Genomic DNA, 27,912 nt, shown 5'->3' on the forward strand with positions numbered 1-27,912 from the left:
TTTTCTTACTAACTCAAATTCTATACATCACACAAGGGTAATATTCACATGGAACTGACAGGTCTTTTATGCCCTTTAATATGTGCCCTAGGTGAGATCACTGGGACACACAATTCTCCTTTTTATAAAGGAAAAAGCAGTAAAATGTTAATCATAGGCAATGCATCGCATGGGCCCCTGAGTTTCACATCCAGCTCCCTTCTCCTCAAACATTTAATTTCTCCCCAGTCACATGACATGGACATCTACCTGGCTCCTGTTATTCCACCCTGCCATTAAGTGTCTTGAAAGGTCTCTGTTCGAAGCTAATACACAGTTAATGCGGAGTCCTGACCTTAAAGGTATTTTCTACTGCCCGTCTTATCTGTACCCTGCACAATTCTGATCTACTCTTTATATTTCTTTGCATTTTGAGCTGAAAACCTTTTCCTAGTGGATCTCAGCCAAAGGTCTTGAGGTCACAGTTTCAGTTCAGTGGGAGGACTCATGTTGCAACCATCATTCTGAAAGGTTAGCCTTTTGAATTGGCAAAATGTGCTTATATGTAACATTTAGTACTGAATATGCGCCTGCTGTTCATAACTACAATATTTATTTAATACAATATTTGAACAGATATAAGTTCTCTTTTGGTATAATTCACCCATAGACCACAGTTAACATTGGAAACCAGTTTTCACTTCTACAAGAAAAATAGGCCTCTCTTTTTAAATCAGGTCATTTTGCATGATGAAAGTAAGTGTTTTTTATTTGTGACAAATGCAAAGTGTTTGACCTCACTTTAGAGTTCTGAATCACAGCCTTGGGCTGCCTTGAAGTCAATGTCACACTCTGCTATTAGTCACCCTAAGTGAAATTGTCTAGTAGTTTTCATTACTCAGACACATTTTCCTTCACTTGTGTGCCTGTCAATTGAAAGTTGAACTAGGCCCTTGTTTAATCCTTCACTAGGCCGTATGTCGGAAATCAATGTTTGAACTGGCCTGCGTATTCCAATGGGTTTCAACATCAGGCAGCTGTATTCTTCACTCTGGGACTGCATTTTCACCCCACAAAACGACAATGATGTCATTTTCCATCATTGCACAGAAGCAGAAATTTGAAATATGAGTTTGCTGAGTGTTTTAAGGCACAACACTCATTGTTTCTTTGAGCACTTATGATGATACATTAGTGACATAAATATCATGTTTAGGCTGATATACATAGTCCTCCTCTGTAAGAATAAAGACTGTGCTTATTCTGCAAACATCAAGTTAGATATATATCCGTCATGTACTTGTATACTAATATGAGACTTGTGGAGTGATGAGCCAGCATGACATTAGACATTAGGGTGCTGACATAGTTTACCTATACCTGCTATGGCTGTTGACATGTGAAAAGATGTTGGGGCTTTGCCATGGGTGTGAGGATCATACTATGGGGTTGTACATTGATTAGACTCACTAGCCCCAGTATATATGAGTTTGTACATTGATTAGACTCACTAGCCCCAGGCTATTGTGGCCTGGATCTACAAGGTATTACCCCAAAATACAGAAAACCCCCCCACCAATATACGTTTACTGCGCATTCGTAGTAAATGAAAATGCTGAATCCCTGTTATACCGCACAAGAGGATCGGCGGTTGCAGAGGTGTCTCCCAATCCCATCGTGTGGTATAAGGGGTTTAGGAGTTGCAGGGTTGTCCCTCACAGTCGCAAGGCCGGCACTGTGCCTTTGCACAATGCATGCCATATCTATATGATCACTGCACGACCGAATATATCACAAACGGAAATTCTGCATACAAAAATTCAGGGGCGCAGTGTTCACATAAATTGACTTACACATTTGGCGGCAAGAAAAAGAGAAATATCGCAGTACAAATACCTACATTTTTGAGCATTTATGCTAGTTATAGGTAGCTACTAAACATACAGAATACAATTTCTAAGGCCCTCTCTACACCTCCTAATTGAAAGCACTCGCTCACTAAAGGAACTCCTACATAAACGGTGTGCACTGTTTGACACAGATCTGTCAATCAAACTAATCATAATACGTGACAGATGGGTAAAGTACTACATTGCCTGCATAGTTACCTGCATTTTTAAACATTTTGCTGCACTTTTTCGGCTGCATGCGTAAAATCGCTATAAGCTGAGGGTCTGATTTATGGTCACTTTCCCACTGGAGTGAATTTCAGGAGCAATATGTTTGGCATTCCAGTACAGTAGAAACATCTGCTGCAACACCTGCACACTAGCCGAGGGAGCCAAATATATCAGGACATGACCCGGGGATGTACCTTACTTGTATAGGAATGAAGGACCCTCCCTCTGACTCTGTCCTTGCTAACATGCACCTCTCCATCTCTAACACCCTTGGCATTCTTGCCCCTGACATGAAGATCCATCTAAAACCTTCTCCCAAAAACTGGTACGACTCCGATCAAGCAGCTCTGAAACTCAAGTGCAGAGTTGGTGAATGGAAGTGGCAGACCTTGGGTTCCCCTTTCTGACAAACTGGCCTGCCGCCTGCTCCAAAGGCCATATCGCTTCTCTATCCGCTCCAAGAAGCGGGCCCACTTCCAAGCCCGCATCTCTGGAGCCACTAACAACATGGCCAAACCTTTCAAAATCTGCAAGGAACTCGCCAATCCAGCTGCATTCTCCACCTCTTTCCTTACTTCCTAGGCTTTCTGCACTGCTTTGGCCTTCTATTTTACATCCAAAACTCATGACATCCTGTCTGCACTCTCCTCTAGCCCCATCTCCACTGCCAAGCCTGCTCCCCTGCCTCCCTTGGATCCCATCCTTCTACCCCCTCACTCTCTTCCTTCCTGCCCATAAGACTGGATGAGTTCTCTAATGTGGTCTGCTCTTTGCAGGTCTCCTCCAAACAGGTGCTCCCCTGCTCTTCCAGAATCATTAAGGACAATGGGCCTCATTACACGGCCTCATTACCGCAAATTGCGGTACCGTAATTAGCACCATGGTCCCTTTGCGGCACCCTACTTTAACGGCTGGTTAACCCAGCCGTTAAAGTCGGGTCCCGCAAAGGGAACTCGTAGTAAGGCGGTAAGGGTTAACGGTCACCGGTAGCATTACCGGTGACCGTTAACCCTTACCACCTTCCGTGTAATGAGGCCCAATATCTCATCTTTCGCCCCAGCTCTTGCTGACTTTTGCAACCGCTCCTTCACCACTGGCTCTTTCACTCTATGCCTCACGTGCTCCTACACTCCTCTAACTCCAACTCTTTGACTATCAAACGATTCTCCAAGCAAAGAGTGGGGGGCAGGTCTCTCCTTGGCTGGCGCTTCCCTTTGGAACATTCTCCCTGCCCCTCTCAGACTTAAGCCGGACCTCCTTAAGTTCTGGAAACTGATAGAAACTCTGCTGTTGGTCCTCATGAACCTCACAGGATGCCAGGCCCTTCTTCCCAGTCGATACCAGCACCCTCCCCCCTCTGCACTGCCCTTGCAGGCCCCTGCTTGGTGGCTCTGCATCCCACCTCTGGGATTCGCCGTACTAGCACTTAGCCTGAGGTTCTTCTCCTGGGATACCCTAGCACTTCCCTCCCAGGCCCTCCACCAGTACTTGTCCACTCCTCTCCCCCCCTCCTCACGCCCTATCCCCTGCACTTCTCCTCGCTGCACTTGCACTTTTTTGCCATTATTATATTCTCTGTTCCCTTCCCATTTAGTCTTGTGGCGCTTTGAAACACAATTCTGTTGTATAGGCATCTAACAAATGCTCAATAAAATAAAATAAATAAAAAAGGACCACGTTTGAGTTGCTTACCAGAGGTGAAGTACAATACAGTTGTTTCCTGCCAAACCCAACCTATCTATATGATAGGTTTTTGTCATATCACCAACCACAAAACGAGCACAAGCTTGGACTCTCAACTACTTGAATATCCCTTTAAAATACAGGTGAAAACTTAAATTACCATGTGATAATTGACATGTGGCAATGGTCTTTTTTTTTTTAATGTAATAATACACTGATGTTGGTAATAACATCTCTGAAAGGGCAATCTGCTGATCAGATTCCCCTTCCATAAACTCCATGTCAAAGGCATAGTTTGTATCTGTGTCCTGCTGCATCAGTATCCTGATTTTCAGCATCTGTTATACCAGTGGCACAGAGCAGGTGCGGAGTCAACGTAGCACATTTAACAACTACAGTGACAGCCACGTCTCCGTAGTGTGGGGGCTACATTTAAGATATGCACCTGTACCAAAACTATGATGATCATAAATAACCCATGATGGTGGCAGGATAAACTCTAATATTAAAGCTATGCCTGAGTTAAGGTGTAGTGAATGGCACTATTTATGAACATGTGTCAGCTCCTGTGAGTCAGCTGTGGACGGTGATGTGTATTCTGACCAAATGGGCTGAGGCTGTCAAATGACAGTTCAGGAGCCTGAAGGGCCATGCCTCCCCTTTGATCTCTTTGTGCGGGCAGGTAAAAGCCGGCGGCAGAGACAGCCACACAGCAGGCAGCTTCCCTGGGCCCAGGCATCAGAGGAGCACACCCATTCAAAGGGAGTAGCCTCACACCAGGGTACAACATATATAAATGCCTTTGATTCTATTTAAAAGGGAAGGTTGTGGGTGTTAGTGTAGCCAGAGGGAGATCTGTACAAGTTTGGGAAACCTCTGCCATCGTGTTTCTCTCTGGCTCTCTTTCTCTTTCGTACTTCCTGTAGCACAAAGCACTTTGGGTGTGATGTCAGAAGGGCATAGTCCACTAATTTCAAGAGTAGGGATTGACACCTAAAGCATACTAGCTTTAGTCCAATCACTTGTGGACCTTTACCTTTAAAAGAAGGGGTCTCACATCACTTCTTTGAATCATCCTTTGGACTCCAATACTGAAGGAAGATTTCATTGGACCCTGCTGGGAGAGCAGTCAATTACAGAGGCCACAACGTGTGAGGTGAAGGCAAGTGCTCCAAGGCAGAGGCAAGCTGTCCCTTAACCATCCTCAGGGACCATTGTGGGTGACCACTGCTGTTGCACAAAGACCTTATCTATACCAGCCAACCTCTTGCCTGGGATCTCATTGTGTTGTTGGACCCCTGAGGGAGTGTGCCACCCTCCCTCGTGTTGGGGAGTCTGGGAAAATGACAAACCGTGGCCCTTAAGACACTGGAGTGGGACTCACATCACGTCCAAGCCAGAACAGCCAAGATTCCTATTTTTAATGTGGACACGCTGCAAGCTATGACTTGAGCATGTTCGATACCGAGCGAAATATCAGGACCTTCAACGCTGCATTTGGTATTCATTTTTCTTTGAACCACTGATTGCCTGTTTGAGTCTGTTCATTGCCACACAGTGCCAACTGAAGTATGTCATTACCTCAGCTCAAGCCGGCAAAGTATTGCTGACTTGCATTGTTCGAATCTCCATCTGAAACACCAGCCTGATCATCGCTGTACCTTTAAGTCCCAGATGCAGCACCCAGAACCACACCAGTGCCTTGGCCAGCCCTCTACTCAGCCACAACTTGCCCATGGCCAAGGACGCAGATACTCTAGTTAACTACTACAACAGTATCCTAACCAACACCATTGATTCCCTGGCACCCCTCAAAGCTTCTAATATTATACCACCCAAACACAAAAACTCTTGGTACACCTCAGACCTGCGTGCCCATCGCACATTGAAAAGAGCAGCTGAAGCTGCCCGGCTGAAAATGCCCACAATAACAAGCAAAGCTGTGTTCACTGAGGCTGCGACAAACTACAAACAACGCCTTGGTACAGCCAAAGCCTGCTGCTTCAACAGCAGGATAACCCAAGCTACCTCTACAGTGTGCAAAACATTGATTGGCAAAATCAGCCAACTCCAAAACAAAATCAATTCCAAGTGCTCTCTCATTGAAGCTCTAGCACCTCTACCCATTCACACAGAACCTAGCCTGGCTATTCCTTGCTTCCAATTGTTTATCGAGTTGTGATGTGGAAGTGGTTGCTATAGGAGTACAGGGGAACAATGTGGACAACTGACCCCTTACTTCTGTAGGGGGACAGAGCCAGATTGTGACCAGTAAAAATGTTTACACTTTTTAGCTGCCGACTGTGGTTCTCAAATGAGTCTGGACGAATTGTCAATGCTGCAGGGGAGAAAACACAACTGGCCTTTACCAGCACTGTTAATAATGCAGTGACCTTGACCAGTATCAGTGATTCACATGCACTGTTGATTTCTCTAAAGTTGACAAATAGTCCCTAAAGCAGAAAGCTGCAAGGCAGCATAGCAGGTCAGGCGATTGTTGTGGAGATAGTACATGTTGAGATCAACCTATCAGTCCTTTAGGTTTTTTTCAAATTACTTCTCTAAAATGTGCTCTAAATTGCACAGTTCCCACCTGAGAAATGCTTGACGTGCGCTTATGGAGCAACTGTGGCAAATCATGAGGTTATGATTTGTTTAAAGTTGTCAGCAGACCCCAGTGGGCATTTCTGGTTACCATCAGGACTGACCATGACAACATTGTTGCGGTGGTGCACCTTGGTAAGGTAAATGGTCATATCTGGTAGCGAGATCACTGAGGACACCTGGGGCAAGATTCAAGCAGCACAATTATAGTGGAACTCCTCCAGCAGTTATAGCAAATAGGGTACCCCTGAAGAGACGCCCGCAGCTTGGTGCCATGTCCAGCATCTGTGAGTGTGATGCCATAATGGCTTATGCTTGGTATGTCCCGGGAGCGTAGCTCAGCAGCAACGTGCTCGCCATGGAAGCAAGACGACACGGAGCAACACGGGTTCGATCCCCAGGTCCACGCTTAGAAATCTCTGGGTATTAAGTGCGTTATCAATAACCTGTCATATCATTTCATGTGTCAACTGAAAATGCAATGTGCGTTTGTATGTGACATTGCCTGTTAGCGTACTGGTGGGTTAACTTTGGAAATGGAGCTTATTCGTGGGGCCTTATGGTTTGTCGAACAGCTAGAACTTTAGCGTTCTCCAGAGCATAAAGTGATCGAGAATTGTGCGAACTTTCATTGGTAGTTAGATCCAGAGATTGAATGTGATGTTGGAGAAGGCCGATCCACAGTGTCGCTTTCGTCTTTTATACAGGCACCAGATTGCATGAGTGTTTCAAGGCATCTACGTGATCTGGTCACAACCAGACTGCAAAGCTGTGTACCGACCACTGACATTTGATTATGGTCAGTAAGCAAATACATTCAAGGCACAGAAGTGTAAGTTCCAGAATTGCTGTGGAGAGGTGGGAGTAGGTGGGCGGGAAGAGGAGCGGCGTTGGGAGGGTAGGGTTGTAATGAAAATATGCGCAGTTAACTGTAGAGGTACATGTGCTATGGGGCTTGAAAGTGAATGTCAGGTAAGTGCTATTGTGTAAAAGAAGAAGGAAGGAGGGAGAGAAGGGGTGGCGCGTAAAGTGTTAAGCAAGGTGGTCAAGCCATTTGTTGGATCTTTTTTCTGATAGTTTGGAAGTGTTATTATGGGAGCGAGGGTGCCAAGTGTGGTGGACTTTTTGTGGTAAATGTTTTGCAAGATGTCTATAGGTGTGCTGAGGAACTGTATGGAGTTGGAGAGTGATTTGTTGTTGAAGGGCTTTCTCAACGTTTGGGGGATGTTTTCATCTGAAGGACATTTTCTGGGTTGTGTTTTGTATTATGTGCGAGATGGAGGGGGTATTATGTGGCCAGGTGACAGTGAAGAGGTAATGGTTGGTCCATGCTAGTGCAGCAGAAGTTGCTTTGGTGAGAGGGAGATTCGAAGATAACATCAATGGAATCGTTAGGCGTATGATGTTACTCGATCTCAGAGGTCTCCTTGTGATGATTTTCTCTTGGGTGAATTTGATCCCTCAGTACCTGGGTCTTTGATGATTGTTATTTTGAAAATGATGTGTTATGTTACTTGGCATTTATATAGCGTTCTATATATCATTGGTATGACCTCAAAGCGCTGGTAGGTTGAATGCCCTCGGAAACCGTAGTTCTGGTCAGTAGAGAGAGATAGTGCTGTAAGGTGCGTGGGTGCACCTGATATGTGTGCAGCTAATGTCATTGCCGGATGGCAGCTGCATCCTAGCATTAGGTGTGGTGCTGAAGATATCAGTTGGATGTGTGCAGTCTGGTGAGTGGACATCCAGACTGGGCTCTGGCTGCGTTAGGCCTGAAGGACGCATATGTGAGCAACTAGGCCAGAATGTGCTCAGCTAGTTGCGTTTTATTAGGGTCATGAGGTGTTCATGTTCATATGTGAACAGCTGGGCCGAAATAATCAGGGGTGTAGCTGTGTTCTAGTTGAATGATGGTGTACAGTAGAGAGTAAGCATAGCAATGTGATATGATGCTTATCTTTAAGGAGTCTGAGACCAGTCAAAGTGCACAGGATACAGGGAACAGAGTGACACATTAACAAATAGAGACAGGGGGCTGTGGTTACAGTGACAGGAGGGGGGATACAGATATATAGCAATAGCATGGGGAACAGCAAAGCACGGTACACATTGATTCATCCCATCCATCCATCCATCCATCCATCCATCCGCTCCGTCCATCCATCCGTTCCATCCATCGATACATCCATTCCATTAATCGATCCATCCTTCCATCCATCGATCCATCCGTCCCATCCATTGATCCATCAATCCCATCAATTAATCCGTCCCATCCATCCGTCCTGTCCGTCTATCTGTTCCATCCATCCATCCGTCCCATCTATTCATCCATCCCATCCATTCATCCGTCCTATCCATCCGTCATGTCCATCTATCTGTTCCATCAGTCCATCTATCTGTCCCATCCACCCTCCATCCATCCATGCATTCATCCATCCATCCCTCCATCCATCCCTCCATCCATTCATCCCATCCATATGTTCATCCATCCGTCTCATCCAGCCGTCCCATCAATCCATCCATCCATCCATCTGTCCCATCCATCCATCCATCCATCCATCCATCCATCCATCCATCCATCCATCCATCCATCCATCCATCCATCCATCCATCCGACCCATCCATCTATCCATCCCATCTATCCATCAATCCATCTCACCCATCCATTCCATACATCAATCCGTCTCGTTCATCTGTTCCATCCATCCACCAATCCGTCCCATCCATCTGTTTCATCCATCCATCCAGCTGTCTCATCCTATCCATCCATCTATCTGTCTCTTTCATCCGTCCATCCCATCCATCCGTCCCCTCCATCCATTCTTCACATCCATCCATCCTTCCGTCCCATCCATCATCCATCCCATCCATCATCCATTCCATCCATCATCCGTTCCATCCATCATCCATTTATCTGTTCCATCCATCATCCATCCATACCATGCATTGCATCCATCTGTACCATCCATCCATCCATTCATCCATCCATCCACCCGTCCCATCAATCATCCATCCGTTCCATCCAACATCCATCCGTTCAATCCCACATCCATCCGTTCCATCCATCTTCCATCCATCATCCATCTGATTCATCCATCCTTCCATTCCATCCATCCATCCGTTCCATCCATAGATCCATCCAATCATCCGTTTCATCCATCCATCCGTTCCACCCTTCTGTTCCATCTATCCATCCATTTTGGCCATCCATCCACTCCGTCTATCCATTTGCTCCGTCCATCCATCCGTTCCATCTATCCATTCCACCCATCAATCCGTCTTATCCATCCCATCCATCCATCAATCTGTCCCATCCATCCATTTCATCCATCCATCCATCTGTCTCATCCCATCCATCCATCTATCCGTCCCATCCATCCGTCCGTCCCATCCATCCGTCCCCTCCTTCCATTCTTCCCATACATCCATCCTTCCGTCCCATCCATCATCCGTCCCACCCATCATCCGTTCCATCCATCATCCGTTTCATCCATCATCCATTTATCTGTTCCATCCATCATCCATCCGTACCATCCATCCATCCATCCATCCATCCATCCATCCATCCATCCATCCATCCATCCATCCATCCGTTCCATCCATCATCCATCCGTGCAATCCCACATCCATCCGTTCCATCCATCATCCATCTGTTCCATCCATCCTTCCGTTCTATCCATCCTTTCGTTCCATCCATCCTTCCATTCCATCCATTCATCCGTTCCATTCATCCATCCGTTTCATCCATCCGTTCCATCCATCCGTTCCATCCATCCATCCATCCGTTACGTCCATCCATCTATCTGCTATCTGGTTTTGTCCATCTATCTGCTCTGTCCATCCATTTGCTCCATCCATCCATCCATCCAATCCATCCATCCGTCCGTCCCATCCATCTATCCGTCCAATCCATCTATCTGTTCATCCATGCAACCGTCCCATCTATCCGTCTGTCCCATTCATTTGTTCCAATCGTTCTATACATCCGTTCCGGTCCAACCATCCGTTCCGGTCTATCTATCTGTTCCAGTACATCCGTACATTTGTTCTGGTCCGTCCATCCATCCATCCAGTTCCATCCGTCTATCCATTCCATTTAATTCATCCATCTATTCCGTCCCATCCATCCCTTCCGTTCCATCCTTCTGTTCCATCCTTCCGTTCCATCCTTGTGTCCTATCCATCCGTCCTGTCCATCCACATCCGTACATTCAATCCATTCATTTCACATGCGTCCATCTGTTCCATTCATTCATTCCATCTCCTCCATTCACTCCGTCCGTTTATTTGGTCCGTTATTCCATCCATCCCCTCCTTCCATCCATACCACCCATTCGATCCATCCATTTCGTCTGTCCATTCCCAAAAACAAAGAGGTGAGGACTGGAAGGTTTAGAATGAATCTTAACCACTGGCATTGCTCTGGGCAACCCTCCAGACCATCATTCGTAGCCTGCCAAGCCATTACAGAAGGGGAAAAACCATATGCAAATCAGGATTGGTCCCACCCCAAAAGGGGCAGTCCAGCCCGAACTGCTAGGTCACATCCCTTCTGCACGAGACCACAAGCATCCCCAAACATGTTTCGGCCTTGTTGGGCCTCATCAGTGAGGAGTAGCTTGGGGCTCTAGGCCCAGCAGGCACGGGACCCATGTCTGGGTATACCCGTCCCACTTGGGGTCACAAAGCAAAAACAAAGAGGTGATGACTGGAAGGTTTAGAATGAATCTTAACCATTGGCATTGCTCTGGGCAACCCTCGAGACCATCGTTCTTCGACTGCCAAGCCATTACAGAAGGGGAAAAACCATAGGCAAATCAGGATTGCTCCCACCTCAAAAGGGGCAGTCCAGCCCGGACTGCTAGGTCACATCCCTTCTGCACGAGACCACAAGCATCCCCAAACATGTTTCAGCCTTGTTCGCCCTCATCAGTGAGGAGTAGCTTGGGGCTCTAGGCCCAGCAGGCAAGGGACCCACGTCTGGGTATACCCGTCCCGCTCGGGGTGACAAAGCAAAAACAAAGTGGTGTTCTTAAATTTTGGATTCTGGGCACTGGGAGGCGAAATGACCAGACATGGGTCATGAAGGGAATAAAGTACTAAGGGTACTTAAAGGCAAGTGGGACCAGAAATAGATATTGCAGAACAAATGGAATTAGAACGGTGCAATTTGTGTTGAAAGGGGCCAGAAATGGGCACTGATGGACAAATGTAACAATGACCAGAACCCGAGAGGGGCACACGACATCTGATGTGGGTATTGAGGGGCATAATTGCACTGTGGAACCCATGGGATCAGAAATGGGTGCTAAGGGCCAAATGTGGAAACAAACACAGCACTGAGCTTCAAAGGTAAAAACTGGACATTGAATGGCAAAAGGGGGGAGAAGTGGTTAACAACAGGCAAATGGGATGGGAAAAAGGTACTCAGAGGCAAGTAGGACCATAAGTAGGCACTGAGGTGGCAATTTCTATTTTTTTTCATTTTTTATTAGCATTTAGTTTACAATCAAAACCTTTTTTGCTGAGCCTAAGAAAGAAAAAACCCATACAAATTATAACTTTCCCAAGTCCTTAATAGTCTCTGAAGTGATCCGTTTTCATTATCAGAGGTGCTTCTGCATCATTGTCCTTCTGATCTTGGCTGCATTATGTCCTTCAGAAAGGCGAGCAAAGCTAGTGTTACTGACAATCTGTTTCCTTGATTAAAAGTATCCCACCACTCTTTAGCCGTTGCTGTTCTTTATTCTTCAAGAAATTTCCCCAACAGTCTGTTTCTTGCCTGACACAACGATGGACACAGCAGCATTAGATGGAATAAAGTTTCAGGATACCATTTGCAGAATCTGCATGTCCAATCTCGCTCGTTGCAAGCCTTTCTTTTTTTGGTAAGGTCCTTATATGGAAACAAGTTTAGGCGGAATCTCAAAAACTCACTCTGCAAGTAAGGTGATGGAAACTTGCTCACGTATTTCGGGACCGTACCTCTTCTTCTATGATCTTCAAACCTCGTGCTGCAGATTTTTCATGTATTTATTCTTTCCTGAGTCGTTATCCAGTCTTGCTTGAATAGCTTTTTTTTAAAAAAAACATATAATGGATTCTGTATTAAAGACTCTTCTGTTGATTCCCCACTTTCTAGAACCGATTTACACGTTGTTCTCCATTCCATCAAGGTGATCTCCTTGCCTTTTGCCAGGGCGGTTTGTAGAACAGCAAATCCTCCTTCTCCTGGTGGAGACAAGCACTTGTGATAGAAGGATAGTGTCTTCCAAACAGTAGTCGCATACATCCCAGCTCTTTCCAAATCATTTCATTTGGGAGTGATTTAGGTAGGCAGAGCACTCTCCTCCAGAAGAGGCCCTCGATTTTGGGCCATACGGACCATGCAAGGGAGAGTGACGCCTCTGCTCCGTAAGTCATTATAGGGGTTACCTTGAGTTTGTAAAAGTCTAGTACCGGTATCAGAGAAAATCTGCAGTGTCGCTATTTAATTAAATTTGCCTGGGCTGCCAAATTCCTTGTTTTGCTCCTCAAAATGGCTTCTTCATTAGAGTCATTGATGCTGTCATTTAAGGTCAGCCCCAGGTAAACCATTGATGATATTTCTGGTATTCTTTCGCCCTTTAGATACTAAGCTCTTTTGATGGAACCTCTACCCCTGGCCTTTCCCAGAGTCAAGATTTTAGATTTTTGGACGTTGATGTTGAGGGAGTTTGATTCCATGTAAGCTGCCAGAACATCAAGTTGCCGCTGGAGGTCAATTTGTGTCTGGTCTAGCAGCAGCAGGGCATCTGCGTACAAAAGCCTGCTCAGCGTTACACCTGCTAGACGAGGGGGGAAGCACCTCACCCCAGTGAATGAGTGTTCAATGTCGGAGATATATAGATTAAAGATGTCCGGCGCTAGCCTGCAGCCCTGTTTTAGTCCCTTTGATGTGGGGATTTCCTCTGACAGAGAGTTGCAATTGTCTAATTGTCCAATCTTACTCTAAATAATGTTGCGTGTGAAGTGCTTCCAACGCTTCTCTCAGATTTATCAAGACATCCCCAAGCTATAGTGTTGATCTGTCTACGGTATCAAACGCTTGAGCAAGTTCTATTGCAGCAATGAAAGTTCTTTTGTCCTTATACACTTTAGACCTGCACTTTAATAGGTTCACAAGGAACAAATTCAGAGTGGATTCCGTTCCTGTGACGAATCCGGGATGCCAGATGTCCATGCGTTTGGTGGTTATACTCCATTTATTCATGTCTTTCAATAGTATGGCAGCAAATATCTTCCCCACTACACCCAGAAGGGTGATAGGCCTATAGTTGACAGTATTTGACCTATCGGCCTTCTTAAAGATGGGCACCACAATGGATTTAGTCCAAGATAGCGAAATGAGGCCCATTGTTGCGGGTCCCTTTTTAGTACTCCGTTTGTGAGGCCATCTGGCCTGGTGGCTCTTGAAATGCTAGACTTTTTTTTATGTCTATAATGTCACTTTTTCAATATGGAAGTCCCAGGAGGGGTTGTAAACCTCCTTTGTGCTTGTGGTTATATTGCTGTTACTCGTGAATAACCAACCTTAATAGTCCTCCCATACTTTTGCCAGCACTGAGTTGGATATTTTTGATTGTTGTGGAGCCGTTAAATCGTTGAAGACTGTCCACATTTCAGCCGTGTTTTTCTTTGCTACCAATTTTAGCATCAGCTCAGCGTCACATTGGTGGACTTTTTGTCTGTGACACCTGCCCCATTTTTTATACAACTGTTTTCCTGCTCTAGCTTCTTCAATATAGCATCTGGTAGGATATCCTTTGGAGGCTCTTAGGAGCTTATTTCGAATGTTCTTTTTGTTAGACACTTCCTGATCAAATGAGTGGGAAGCCATAAATGATTTCCTGAGTCCCACGTTGTTTTTTCTTTGGACACCATTAATAACGATGGATACTGTAGAATTAACGGGGTGCTTGGTTGATAGTTTTCTAGTGAAAGGGCCACCAGGGCTTTAGTTAGAGCCATCACCTCGTCTCTACTAATCCTTAATCTGTTTCCGCCCGGTGTTATCCCAATTGGGGGCCCTTTCAGATGGTCAAGTGAGGCTGTATAACTTTCCGTCCAAGGTCTTCCTTTTAACTTCAATATATTGTGGTCACTATGTTTGGTCTCTATTACCTCTAGACTTTCCAATTTCTCGTGAAGGTTAGTTGTGACAAATATGTAGTCAAGGATTTTGGAAGTGATACCTCTTTTCCAAGTTCTTACTGGTGGCATATCTCCCTTCATGTGGCCATTTATAAGGTCGATCTTTCTCTTCTTTAATTCCTCCCTCCATATAAGGCCTCAAGGTAAACATTTTTGGAGGGTCTTTTATCAGTTCTCGCTCCTCGTTGAAACATTCGATGTTCAAGTCGCCACAGACTATGATGACAAGATTGTCCCAAGTAGATCTCGCCTTGTCAATCTGATCAATAACCAGTTCAGTGAAATATTTTGCCATAACTGATGCCGGATTCCAGTAAAGGTCACAGATCAAAAGAGTCCAGTGTCTGCCATCGTTGTGTTTTTTTATCATTCAATGTTATGAATATGTCAATGGGGTTGGATTTGATATAGAGACCACAGTGAATCCACTGGTTCTTTTGATTGCTGTCAAGAGCATTGCTGTTGGACACCCCGCATCTCCTTTAACTGCTGGGTTAATGTGTATTTGGAATCCTTCCTGTATTGGGGCCTCCCAAAGAAATGGTTTCTGTAAACAGATAACATCATAGCTGTCAAAGCTTAGGTTGTCCCTTATGAAAAGATGAGCAAAGCACCTGGTGTTCCAACATCCAAAAGCTGTTTACGTGCTGGTGGTGTCATCCAGGTACTTTGGGCATTATGATCTTGAGGCAAGAGCGTGTCATTAATCAGCAAGACCTTCTCTAACACCATTCTGTATGTTTCGCTGCCCTCTTTAATTTCTGGCACCTTCGTTGTTCTCGATGTCTCTGTCTCTTTTGTTGCCGATTTTCAGGGCCATCCTTCTTCTTATCAATTCAATTTTCAATTTTATTAATATACATACAGCTAAAAGTTTTGTATATACCACATAAAACCAACAATGATAACAATATAAAATGCATAAGGTACATACAATAATACATAAAAACACATACATTCATCCAGTAAAATCCATCAAAAATTTAAATCATGTCTTAAATTTAGTTAAAATTTGTCAAAACTGAGGACATTAACATTCACATTATGAGAGGAGAAAACAGTAGGGAATCATGTTCGCTCAGAATTCATATAGATCAAATATTTCGATGCATTTCCTGTAAAATCTAATCATGTAATATATGAAAATCTCATTGTTCCCATCCATAAACATTTTCCACATTACTTTTGGATCATCAGAATTAAAACAGTTACTATAGGATTTCATCATTTGATTTCTAATACTGTTTAGACTTTCACATTCTGTCATTGTGTGTCTCCACATAACCGACAGTTACGCTCATTACAATGTAGGCCTTTCTTCGCACCTTCACATTCCAATACTTTGCTTTTGTTCAATTTTAGCAACAGGTATTGTCTAATGACCCAAGCTTCAGGAAACGCCACAATATAGTTAGGCGGGCGATTTCGTGAATTAATGTATTCAATGAAGGGTCCACTATGTGAGTTGCTAGAGTGTTGTACCACATCATTCTCACGATCATATGGTCTAATCTTCTTTTTTAAACAGTATTTTATTTGATTAATGTTGTTCGGGAGTAGATCAATTTCACATCCACTCTTCCAATTACTGAAGATAGTGAATATTTTCCCCCATACACCAATCCAAATAAAATTATCTGGGCACAGAAAGGTCTTAGCATAATCCATGGTAATGGTATTATTATTTAAAGTCATAAGGTCCACTGAGCACATGAAAAATCTGTTAATCAGGATGGATTGAATACATGTAAGATAATTCTCAAGATAGAAAAATTCAAATGACACAGATTGCGGCATGCGAAATATCTTTCTTAACATTCTTGCTTCAAATTATTTTAGCTCTTTACTAAAGCAATGCCCCATTTCTCTATCCCATATGTTAGGACATGCACTATTTTCATTGTGCAAAGTAGCAGGACTGTCTTCACTGAAAATCCACCATTTCTGCCAATAAAAGCACTCACAGCACCTACCAAAGTCTGGCATTTGATCTTAGTTCTCTCCCAATGAGACTTCCAATTGAGTTTATCATTGACTAATAATCCTAGATAAGTGTAAGAAGTAACACACTCTAATTTCTTATTATCTAGGACCCAACTCATGGTCACCTGTTTTTTTCGTGGCCCTGTCAGGTCAGTTCTTAGTTGTTCCATTGTCCTAAATTCCATTCTTGGTTCGGTACCGCTCTCATTGTGGTTTGTATCGTAAATAAATTCTCTTTTATGGTTTTTTGGTGGACTCTTGTTTTCCACTTATTCGATAGTACTGACTTTTCCGAGCAGACAGGCACATTTTTGTCCTTGGGATCTTCCACAGGGTCTTCTACAAAGCTAACAGTATCATCTTCATCCTCCAGGGCCTCCCCCTTTGAGCAAGTTTCCTTCCAAGATGTATCCTGCTCTTGTGTCTTTTGTCCTTCTTGGTTATTCTGCAGATTACTTAGCTCTTGCAGTGCGCCCTCTCCCTCGTCAGAGTATGTAGAGAGGTTTATAAATTCTTCCATATCCTCTGAGTCCTGGTCTGTTTCACTCCGCCTTTAGATTTTGCCATCTTCTCTAGCACCAATTCTTGTGTATTTTTCTTTTCATTAGTAGTTAATACTTTTTGTATCTTTTCTGCCTGTTTGAAGATTGCTGCCTTTCTTGGTACAACTAAGTTTCGCAGAGAAGATCATTTCTTGGTGATAGGGGACAGAGACTCCACTTCTATTAACTCCCCACACAACTTTTTTGGATTTGTAGCCAAATTCAGTTTTGTCTTCTTGTTTGATTTTGTGTTGAGTTTCTTCAGTGAAGCCTCTTTCATAACTTGAATAGAGCCCGGTGGATTCTTCCTCTTGTTTTCTCCCCCTTGTAGTTTGGAGAATATATTATATTTCTTTGGGGAGATTGTAAGGGAGGATCCCTCCAGTACCTTTGCAGTTCCTTTCTGTTGTTTTTAGACTCAAAGAGATTTCTTTCCTTTTTGTGTCTCTGTTGTCTCCAAATCTTGTGATTGTACACCACTCACCTTGATCGGACTATCCTCCACTATTTCTAGGTCGCAGGTTCATAGTGACGTACCTCATCAAGTTTGTCTCCGGAGGGGATTTGTGTCTATACTGTAGGGGTAGATGCGTCTACCCCCCTTTCCGTTGCTAGGAATGCAAACTGTGTCCCCCTCCTTCTGGTATGTATGTGTCTGTGTGTGTATACTGAACCATGGTGACCTCCTTTTCTCTTTTTCCACAATAATTGGATCAAGTATGCTTCTCAAGATCTTAGTTATCTGTTCAGTGTTCTTATCTCAATTTCCTTGAAATGCAGCAATAAAGCCCTCCACGTACAAGAGTTTTGTATGCAAGATTGCAATTACTGTAGTGTGATCCATTAATTGATCGTTTTGGTTTTCAATCAGTTTCATAAAACAGGCCACAGTTATGGCAAAAGCCGCAAATCATCCCTGCATCAATCAGCGGTTTACAGGCTGTCTATTCTTCCACCTCGGTGGCAGCCAGGTCCATTAACAGGTCCTTGTCCGTTGGTAGGTGTTCTAATGGCTTAACAAATTCCTTGTGCCCTGAGGATATTCTTGGGCGTTTGTTGTTGTTCTGTTTCTATGGGTTGGCTGATGTCTTATTAAACTTGTCTTCCTTATCAAGTAGCCGAGTTTCCCCAATGTGCATTGTTTTACCCTGTTTATTAATATCCGCAGCCCAAGACTGCAAGTCTGAGTCAATAGTCGACCTTGGCTGCCACGGGGGTATTGAATCCTCTACCGGGGTAGCAGCTTGGCCCTTGTCAACAGCCACCAGAGGGAGGTTGGACAGCCATGTGTTGTCAATTCTATTTGAATTATCTCCCTCTGCAGTGGGTTCTTCATCCATTTGTGCTGGTCGTTGGTTCTGGGACTCCTTAGCAAGCGCCACTTAGCTTTTCCTCACTTGTGCTCTCTTGTCTGCGTGGTTTTTGTGGGTTGTCTTAGTTCCCACAGTACTCATGGTAGCATCATCCTTTGTAGTGTAAAAGAAACGCTGCGTTCCTTTTAAAGTTGCGGGGATAATACCCCTCGGTTTCCATTGCGCTGATTTTTTTTTTTAGAAACGTTATTAGTAAAACCATTGGATGACTGGGACCCAAATGTGTATAGGGGGGAGCTTCCTCATTTTGCCCTCTGTGCCCCACTGTAAATTATGAGTCAGAACTTTGCTCGGTATGAACCGCAGTAGTCAAATCCGCAATAAACGCGATAAGTAATTTTCCAGGACTGTCTGACACATAATCTCCATTAGTGCGCCGTGAACACTGAGAAGTCTCGCCTGATATGTTCACGTTCTTTAGCTCTTGCGTCTTTGCTGGAAATTAAGTCTTTCTTTATTCATTTGTTGATAACGGAGAACTTTGCATAGAGTTATGAGAGGAGCTGGTCTTAGCACGGATCTCAACTCTCGGAAACAGGTGACATCCACCATAAGGAACCGGCAATGACGGATTGGTATTAGGGTGTGTCTCCATCAAAGCAAATTGAGTGCTTTCTTTTTCTACCAGGTTGTCATCCTGTAGGACATCCTGTGGCGCCGCCATTGCCTGCTGTGCACTAATTCAGTCTTATGGTTCCTAAATATCGTGGATCAAAGGGACATGCCCCACAGTCTCTGTGATGCTTCCGTTCGTCGGTTAATGATAAGCTCTCAGCTCTAAGATGTTAAGTTGTCTTGATTACGGGAAGGTACAGTTTAACAAGGGTGTCACACCTTGCATCCATGTTGCGCAGTGTGCAAAATTTTGAAAGGTCAGCTAGCAGGGGGGTGGAGCTCTGCACGCTCGACGCAGCATCCCCTTAAAGCTGCAGGCATTGCAGGGATCGATCTATCTTCCTGTGCCTTTAGCAAACTGGTAAATTGAAGCCAAAAAAACGTTGTCACTGGACTTTTCCTGATTAAATGCAAAAGTTCACTCTCAGGTGCTCCAGGGATAGTGGACTGCCGTAGACTGTGACACTTCCGTCACACGTCGCGTCTGCTTCGTGGAGTGTGCAAGATTTTGAAAGGTCAGCCGTCAGGGGGGTGGAGCTCAGCATGCTCGACACAGCGTCCCCTTAAAGCTGCAGGCACTGCAAGGATCGATCTATCTTCCTGTGCCTTTAGCAAACTGGTAAATTGAAGACAAAATAAACGTTGACACTGGACTTTTCCTGATTAAATGCAAAAGTTCACTCTCAGGTGCTCCAGGGATGGTGGACTGCCGTACACTGCGAAACGTCCGCCACACTGAGGTGGCAATACAAAAAAGAACTACGTACTGAGGGGCAAATGGTACCTGAAATGGATACTGCGAGGCAAGTGAGACCAGAAATAAGTACTGAAGGAAAATGGGACTAGACATTGGTACTAGTAGACAAATGGGCAAGAACTAAGCAAAGGCATTAAAAATGGGGCTAGGAGTGGGTACTGAGAGACAAAAAGGAACAGAAATTAGCACGCAGGAGGAAATGGGACAGTAAGTAGGCACTGCGAGGCACATGGAAACAGCACCAGAACTGGGTACTAAGGGGCAAATAGGAACAACAGTGAGTACTGAGGGGCCAATTGCGGTGAACCCAGGACTGAGGGCCCTGCAAACATTTCTTTGGCTGATCCCTATGACCGACATCTGCTATGCCATAACGAGTTGCTGACTCCCATGCGCCTGAGCTGGATGGAGTGGGCTGGATGAAATGTAAACTGAGGTTGGAGAGAGGAGAGGCGCATTTTTTTCAACATCTGTATGTACTCATCTTATTCTTGGTAAGTGTTCAGTCAATGCTCAACAGCTCTTAAAAACCCCACCTGTTAACCATTTCATTGAAATCCTCAAAACATCCTCAACTGAGAATGTAGGTTTACGCTCAACCTGTGCTCAATTCCAGCTGATATTTGTAAGCACTCGATTAAAACTCAACTACACTTATGGAGGTGGGGCAGGAAATTTACAGGATGTCATCCAGTGACCCCCTGTTGAAGGTAAGGAGTCTCCTGACCCCCACCTCCTAAAAAATTAAACTTTTGGAATTTAAAAGGCACTTAGAAGCACCATAGCGCAGTCGGCGCGTGGTCTCTCTCCCCCTGCCCGCCCGCTTCCTGGTTTCCCTCTGCCCGGCTCCCCTTGACCCGATTGGTCCATTTTGAGATTTAAAAAAAGCAAACACAGGCCGTAGTGAGGGTCTGCACCTGCCGCTCCTCGTCATTTCCAGTGACCCCCTGTTAAGGGAAGGAGTCTCTTGACCCCCACCAACTAAAAAATCCAACTTTTGGAATCTAAAAGGCGCTTAGAAGCACAATAGTGCACTCGGCGTGTGGTCCCTCGCCCCCAGCCCACCCGCTTCCTGCTTTTCCTCTACCCGCCTCCCCCGTCCCGATTGGTCCATTTTGAGAAAAAAAAAAGCAAACACAGGCCGTAGCGAGGGTCTGCTCCTGCCGCTCCTGCCGCTCCTCGCCATTTGTAGTGACCCCCTGTTGAAGGAAAGGAGTCTCCTGACCCCCACCTCCTAAAAATGCAACTTTTGAAATTTAAAAGGTGCTTAAAAGCACCATAGGGCACTTGGCGCGTGGTCCCTCTCCACCTGCCCGCCCGCTTCCTGGTTTCCCTCTGCCCGCCTTCCCCGTCCCGATTGGTCCAGTTTGAGAAGAAAAAATAAACCAAACACAGGCCGTAGCAAGGGTCTGCTCTTGCCGCTCCTCGCCATTTCCAGTGACCCCCTGTTGAAGGTAAGGAGTCTCCTGACCCCCACCTCCTAAACATGCAACTTTTGGAATTTAAAAGGTGCTTAAAAGCACCATAGCACACTCGGCGTGTGGTCCCTCTCTCCCTGCCCGCCCGCTTCCTGGTTTCCCTCTGCCCGCCTCCCAACACACCCACTCCATCCGGATTGGCCCACATACCCCACATCAAGGACATCCAAGGGCAGCCGTCTGCCCGGCAGCCCCTGCGGCGAAGGACCCCGAGGCAAAGGGCGGATCCAAGATGTGTCTGCAGGTGTCCACAGGGGAAGCCAGTGAAGCCAGCAGTCAACAGACACCAACAAAAACTGTAAGTGTGGCATGGGTAGGGAGTAGAGCAATTACTCTACTCCAGAAAACCCCTGCCATTCTATCTTACCTTCCAATAACATAGACTGCCATAGACTCACACCAGGCATACTTAGAAAGATTTGTGACCACCAGATTGAACATATTCATGACAGGATTGTAGAAGTTACCCTGCATTACATACTAACATACTTATCAAGGTCAACAAGCGCCGCACTTAGGTGAAACTTGAATGTTAGCATGTGCCTCATTTAGATAGAATTGTGAACATTAGCCTGCGTCGCATCTAGATAAGATTGTGAATGTTAGCATGCCCACACCTAGATAGAATTGTGAACATTAGCCTGCGTCGCATCTAGACAGGACTTTAAATGTTAGCATGCCCGCACTTAGGTGAAACTCGAATGTTAGCATGTGCCACACTTAAAATTGTGAACATTAGCCTGCGTAGCATCTACATGTTAGCATGCCCGCACTTAGGTGAAACTTGAATGTTAGCATGTGCCACACTTAGATAGAATTGTGAACAATAGCCTGCGTTGCATCTAGATAAGATTGGGAATGTTAGCATGGCCACACCTAGATAGAATTGTGAACATTAGCCTGCGTAGCATCTAGATAAGATTGTGAATGCTAGCATGCCCACACCTAGATAGAATTCTGAACATTAGCCTGCGTTGCATCTAGATAAGATTGTGAATGTTAGCATGCCCACACCTAGATAGAATTGTGAACATTAACCTGCGTCGCATCTAGACAGGACTTTAAATGTTAGCATGCCCGCACTTAGGTGAAACTTGAATGTTAGCATGTGCCACACTTAGATAGAATTGTGAACATTAGCCTGCGTAGCATCTAGATAAGAATGTGAACGCTAGCATGCCCACACCTAGATAGAATTCTGAACATTAGCCTGCGTCGCATCTAGATTGGATTGTGAATGTTAGCATGCCCGCACCTAGATAGAATTGTGAACATTAGCCTGTATCGCATCTAGATAGGATTCTGATTGAATGATAGCATGCCCGCACTTAGGTGAAACCTGAATGTTAGCATGTGCCACACTTAAAATTGTGAACATTAGCCTGCGTAGCATCTAGATAAGATTGGAAATGTTAGCATGCCCACACCTAGATAGAATTCTGAACATTAGCCTGTGTCGCATCTAGATTGGATTGTGAAGGTCAGCATGCCTACACCTAGATAGATTTGTGAACATTAGCCTGCGTCACATCTAGATAGGACGTTAAATGTTAGTATGCCCACACTTAGGTGAAACTTGAATGTTAGCATGTGCTACACTTACAATTGTGAACATTAGCCTGCGTAGCATCTAGATAAGATTGTGAATTTTAGCATGCCCACACCTAGATGGAATTGAGAACATTAGCCTGCGTCGCATCTAGATAGGATTGTGAAGGTCAACAAGTGCTACACTTAGACAAAACTGTGAATGTTAGCATGTTAAATGTCAGGTAACCCACTAACCAATATAAACTCAAACTCTCTGCATACTTTTCTCACTAAAAAAACTCACACAACCATCTCTCGCACAACAAGCTGCACACACTTCACAACATTGCAACAACACATAAGCCACACCAACACCACACGCGGACTGACACCGATCCAATACCTGCACCAAAGCTCAGTACCCTGTGTATACCGAGTTGAAGCTACCAACAGAACACCACTCCTCTCACTATCCTACTCCCTCTTCACCTTACTAACCCATCCCACTTTATTGTTTACAGATCCGCCAGAGTGCCTGGGGACCAAATCCGTTGGTGATGGTGCGCGGTACAAATACCTTTAACATTTAACATTTAACATTTAACATACTTAATCCGTCCTCAACTTGGCAAATTGAGGGCTTTCTGAGCATTTGTTTAGTGAAAGTGCTCAACTCTGAGCGCTCAACTAGTTTGACCATTTCAATGGGATTAATGATAATATTCAACTTGCCTCGAATAAATGCTTAGTGAGCACTCATTTAAAATGTTTGTATGGGTAGGTACATCGATCCACATGCCAAGCAAAGGCAACTTGACCTCTTAGGGAACCATCACGATGCAAGTGCGTAATTTCCCCATTTTAATAATAATTAAAGTCTGTTGTCTTCTGCAGGAGGTAGACCAAACATTGCAGATCTGACAATTATGCTGCTTTATAAATAAAAAGGGAATTTTCAAAGTCAAACCTCTGACACATGGAATATAAAACGTCAGGGCAAGTGCTAGTCTTGGAAGCAAGACCACGCAGAGCAACAGAGGTTCGAATCCCGGATCTGCGCTTAGAAACCGAACTCAGGTATTAAAACATAATAATAATAATGAATGAACTACAAATATATATTAAGCAATGTAATGTCTTTACGATCATGAATTAAAGTAAGCGGTAATACACTTTTCTTATAACGTTTCAGTTAATTAGAGAACGTATAAAGGTCACCAGAAATGTTACTCTTTTCGAGTTTTTGAAGGGGGTAAAGGTTATGCCATTAACACCTTGAATCCAAACAGGTTTGCTTCCTTCGGCCATAGTGTCTTATTTTTCGTTTAGGCCCTTTTAGTCTCTGGCGTGTTCACACCTTGAAGACTTACACATAGGCCGTATACTTCCAGTTCATAAAAGGGCTTTGAGCGAGAGCGGATGAAGTCACAGATCCGCATTTGAAATACCGTTTGCTCACACCACCATCGTTTGTGTTTTACTGCACTGCCCTGTGAATTCTGCAGCTGTTTGGAGAAAGGGACCGTGGGCCTATGAATGCGGGGCTTTCTTACAGTTTAAACGCCCGCCTGCCCGTGCACTGCAGGCGCACGTGGAAAAACCCATAAACCACTGGCTGTTCACATCAGCTATCCCGCCACCGCTCCAGGCGTGCGGAATAGGTCCGAGAATTAACCTTTGTTAAAACTTGTGGCTTTTATAGTTCAGTCACATGTGTGGCGCTCGTGCGCTGCCTCAGGTGCTTCGGTGATGTCAAAATGAATGACAGAGAAATGTCTTTTGAAATCAGTACCACGCTTTTGTCATAAACCACTCAGTGTCTTCTTAAAACTGAGCACACCGTTCCCATGTGAAACTTTGTAGCGGAAAGGTGACCGCTTCAAGTAAAACTTTACTCGAATCAAAGCTAGGGCGTCATTTAAGGGGTACTCCTATGTGATACCCCTATGCAGCTGCATGCAACCTTGTGGTCATTCAACAACTGTAACTGAGGATTATAGTAAGTATGACTTCAGTTTTTCTGTTTTCTGGGGGACGGCTGGCAGAAGAAGCAGTGAATGAAGCAGTGTTATGTTGAGGCATGTATGCCATGTAATTTTAAAATGGCGTATACACTGCAATGATGCCCCTTGTGGCTTTTCCTGGCGTTAACCAGGGAAAGAGAAGCTGCAGCAGTCTCAAGATGACCTGGGAAGGTATTTATGGAGGGGCTCCACTAGATGATATGATGGTTTATTTATATAGTGCCTATACACAATGTGTTTCAAAGCGCTTCAAGGCAAGGGAGGGAACAAGGGAAAATACAACCACATTCTTACAGGCCATGAAGAGTATGGATGTGAAATTAACTACCGTACTCGGCCTGATGACATTTCAGATAGTGCAGGGAGGGGGAGAGTGGGAAGGAAATGGAAACAGACAGGCGACTACCGTACTAGGCCTGACAACATTTCTGGTGGAGCCGGAGAAAAACAAGAAGTGAGGGAGAGGGGTGCAGAAAGGGAGGGAAGGAACAAAAAAAACAACTATCATATTAGACCTGACGACATTTCAGATAGTGCTGGAGGGGGGTTGGGAGTTAAAAACCGGTAAGGGCGGGGAGGGGGAGGAGACAGACGAGGTTGCTATCATACTAAGTCCAGGGACAATTCTGATAGAGTAAGTGCATAGAAGAAAGTAAGGGGAGGTGATAGGAAAAGGGAGAAGGGAAAGGAGGAGAGAACAGAGAGTTAGCAGTCAAAAGAGTGGAGAAGCAAGAGGGGAGAGAAAATACAATTGCAGAAGTCAATTGTAACACATAATGTTGCAAGCCAGGATACAAGATGAAGATGGGAACAGCATGATTCAGGGCCACCATGAGTACAAGATGCAAAGGAAGTCCAGCATGAGAGTTGAGAAAGGGTGGCGCACCGTGAATGAATGAAGTCCATAAAAGTTGAATCCAGCATTGGCCACAAACGGTGATGGTGAAACCAGAAATTATCAGGACAGACTCCTGCAGAAGTAGGCTTGAGGGGGAAGCAAAGAAGAAGCAAATTGCATAGCGAAGGGTCACGCACAGAGAAAGCTCATCCTCACCTGTAGACCAAGCCTTGATTAGGGACTCATTGGCGTCACTATGGTGGGTCCAGGGAGTGGGGGGGGGCAGGCCCTTCCACTTAAATCCCATCTTTTGAGAGCCAGACTGGTATATTTGTCAGTGGGCCACCACTCCCTTTAGGAACCTCAATGAGGGTGTTCAAGGGGAAAGGTGTTTCGCTGCCAGGACAATGTGTATGCTCAACAATTACTGCTCAGCACGCTCATTGTCCCATGTAGCTCCAGGGAGCAGAGGGGTGGAGTAGCACATTTCGGTGCCGGCTGTTTGGCGCTAACATTTCGGCACAGGAGCCGATTTGGCACTACCTGCTCGGCGTAGCCAGTTCGCCGCAATTCTAGTTCTTTTAACATTACAATTTCAATACAATAAAAAATAAATAAAGATACATTTAAGATCCTCCCAAACCCTGGCCAATAGTGCTGCGTGGCTGCACGGTTAACTGCAAGGCCATACAGATCTTATTGATTTTTGTATGCACCAGTTACATATATTAAGCGTCATAAGAGCAGTTTGTACTTCATGACCAATGTTAATATAAGTAACTGGTGCCCTTGAATGTAAACACATCTTAATAGCCTAGTGGTTAGTGTGGCGGATTTGCGGCCCTGCAGTCCAGAGTTTGAGACAGCATTAAGTCATTAAAAAAAAAAAGTAAAATAATGCACTGCCACGCCGAAACATGCTGGGGCTAAAACATCCCTGCGTCTAACAGGCCGAGCCAAACCGGCCCATGCCGACATGGGGTGTACCGGCAGAGAGGCTCTCACGTTGCTCTGCGTGAACAGAGCATTTCAATGCCAGCTATTAGGCACTGATGGGAGGTGGAGCAGGGGGCAGGGAGAGCAGGGGGGAGACTACTAGCAGGCAGTTTTGTCCCTTTAGAAATGGGAAAGGGAGGGAGTGATTAGAAGTGAGAAGGGTGCATTGTTGCATGCTTTATGAAATTATTATGGCTTCAAAACTCAACGAGGATTTGTTATGCTCAGCTTAATCCACATGATGCTATTGTGACTTTGCATCCAGGATGGGGAGACTAAAACTAAAGTAACAAAAGAAAACTGGGTGAACCACATAGTTATTCAGACGCTCAGACACTGCTCTCTCCAAAGAGCTGCTATGTCGATGTCTATTGCATAAATTGTCCGAATGTGGATATTTCACAAATTGGCTGCTCCATGAAAAGTAGTTATCAAAGTTCAAAAAGGTTTTGCACCATAATAAAGATTTAATAACAGAAAAATTGAGGCAAACAGCATCCTCATCAATAAGGGCTCATTAGCTGATGCATTACGGAGAAAACTCCATCTTCAGGGCTGAGCACTAATCAGTTCAAACATAAATGTCATGCTTAAACATAAGGGGTGTACAAAGGAGCATGTAGTTAACAACCATATGAAAAAATCAGGAATATCCCAAAAAAACATGGCCATACATACCATATTGTTTGTTAGGATATTGGAGTAAAGAGGGAGGAAAAGAAAAATAACAAAAAAATATATCAGAAAATGTTATGTACAATCTAAGGACAAGTCTGAGTCTAAACCATAGCAAAAAATAAAATCAAATGTGCAGTACCTTAGCGTGGGGACCTCTGAGTCTGTAAATGTAATTAGCCTTTTTTAAATGCATGTAAATAAATGCATGTAGATAAATACATGATCAGGAAAACAAGGATTACCTTGATAGCAATATGTACTTATCCTGCAGGAGCAAGACAAATAGTCCTCCAGACCCCCAACCCAGTTCACCCAGCAATCAAATGCAACAACTACTGAATATAATGCTCTGCCGCGCTGAAACATGATGGGCCCAAACATCCATGCGCCTAACAGGCCATGCCAAACCGGCCCATGCTGAAATGCGGTGTACCCGCAGAGGGGCTCTCATCCAGAATGGGGGAAAGGGGAAGTGGATAAAATTACAAATGGTCAAAATTCCTCCAGCACCCTTCTACT

This window comes from Ambystoma mexicanum, chromosome 4q (genome assembly GCF_040938575.1).
Source record: "Ambystoma mexicanum isolate Mex_15411 chromosome 4q, UKY_AmexF1_1, whole genome shotgun sequence".
In the NCBI taxonomy this organism is placed as follows: domain Eukaryota; kingdom Metazoa; phylum Chordata; class Amphibia; order Caudata; family Ambystomatidae; genus Ambystoma; species Ambystoma mexicanum.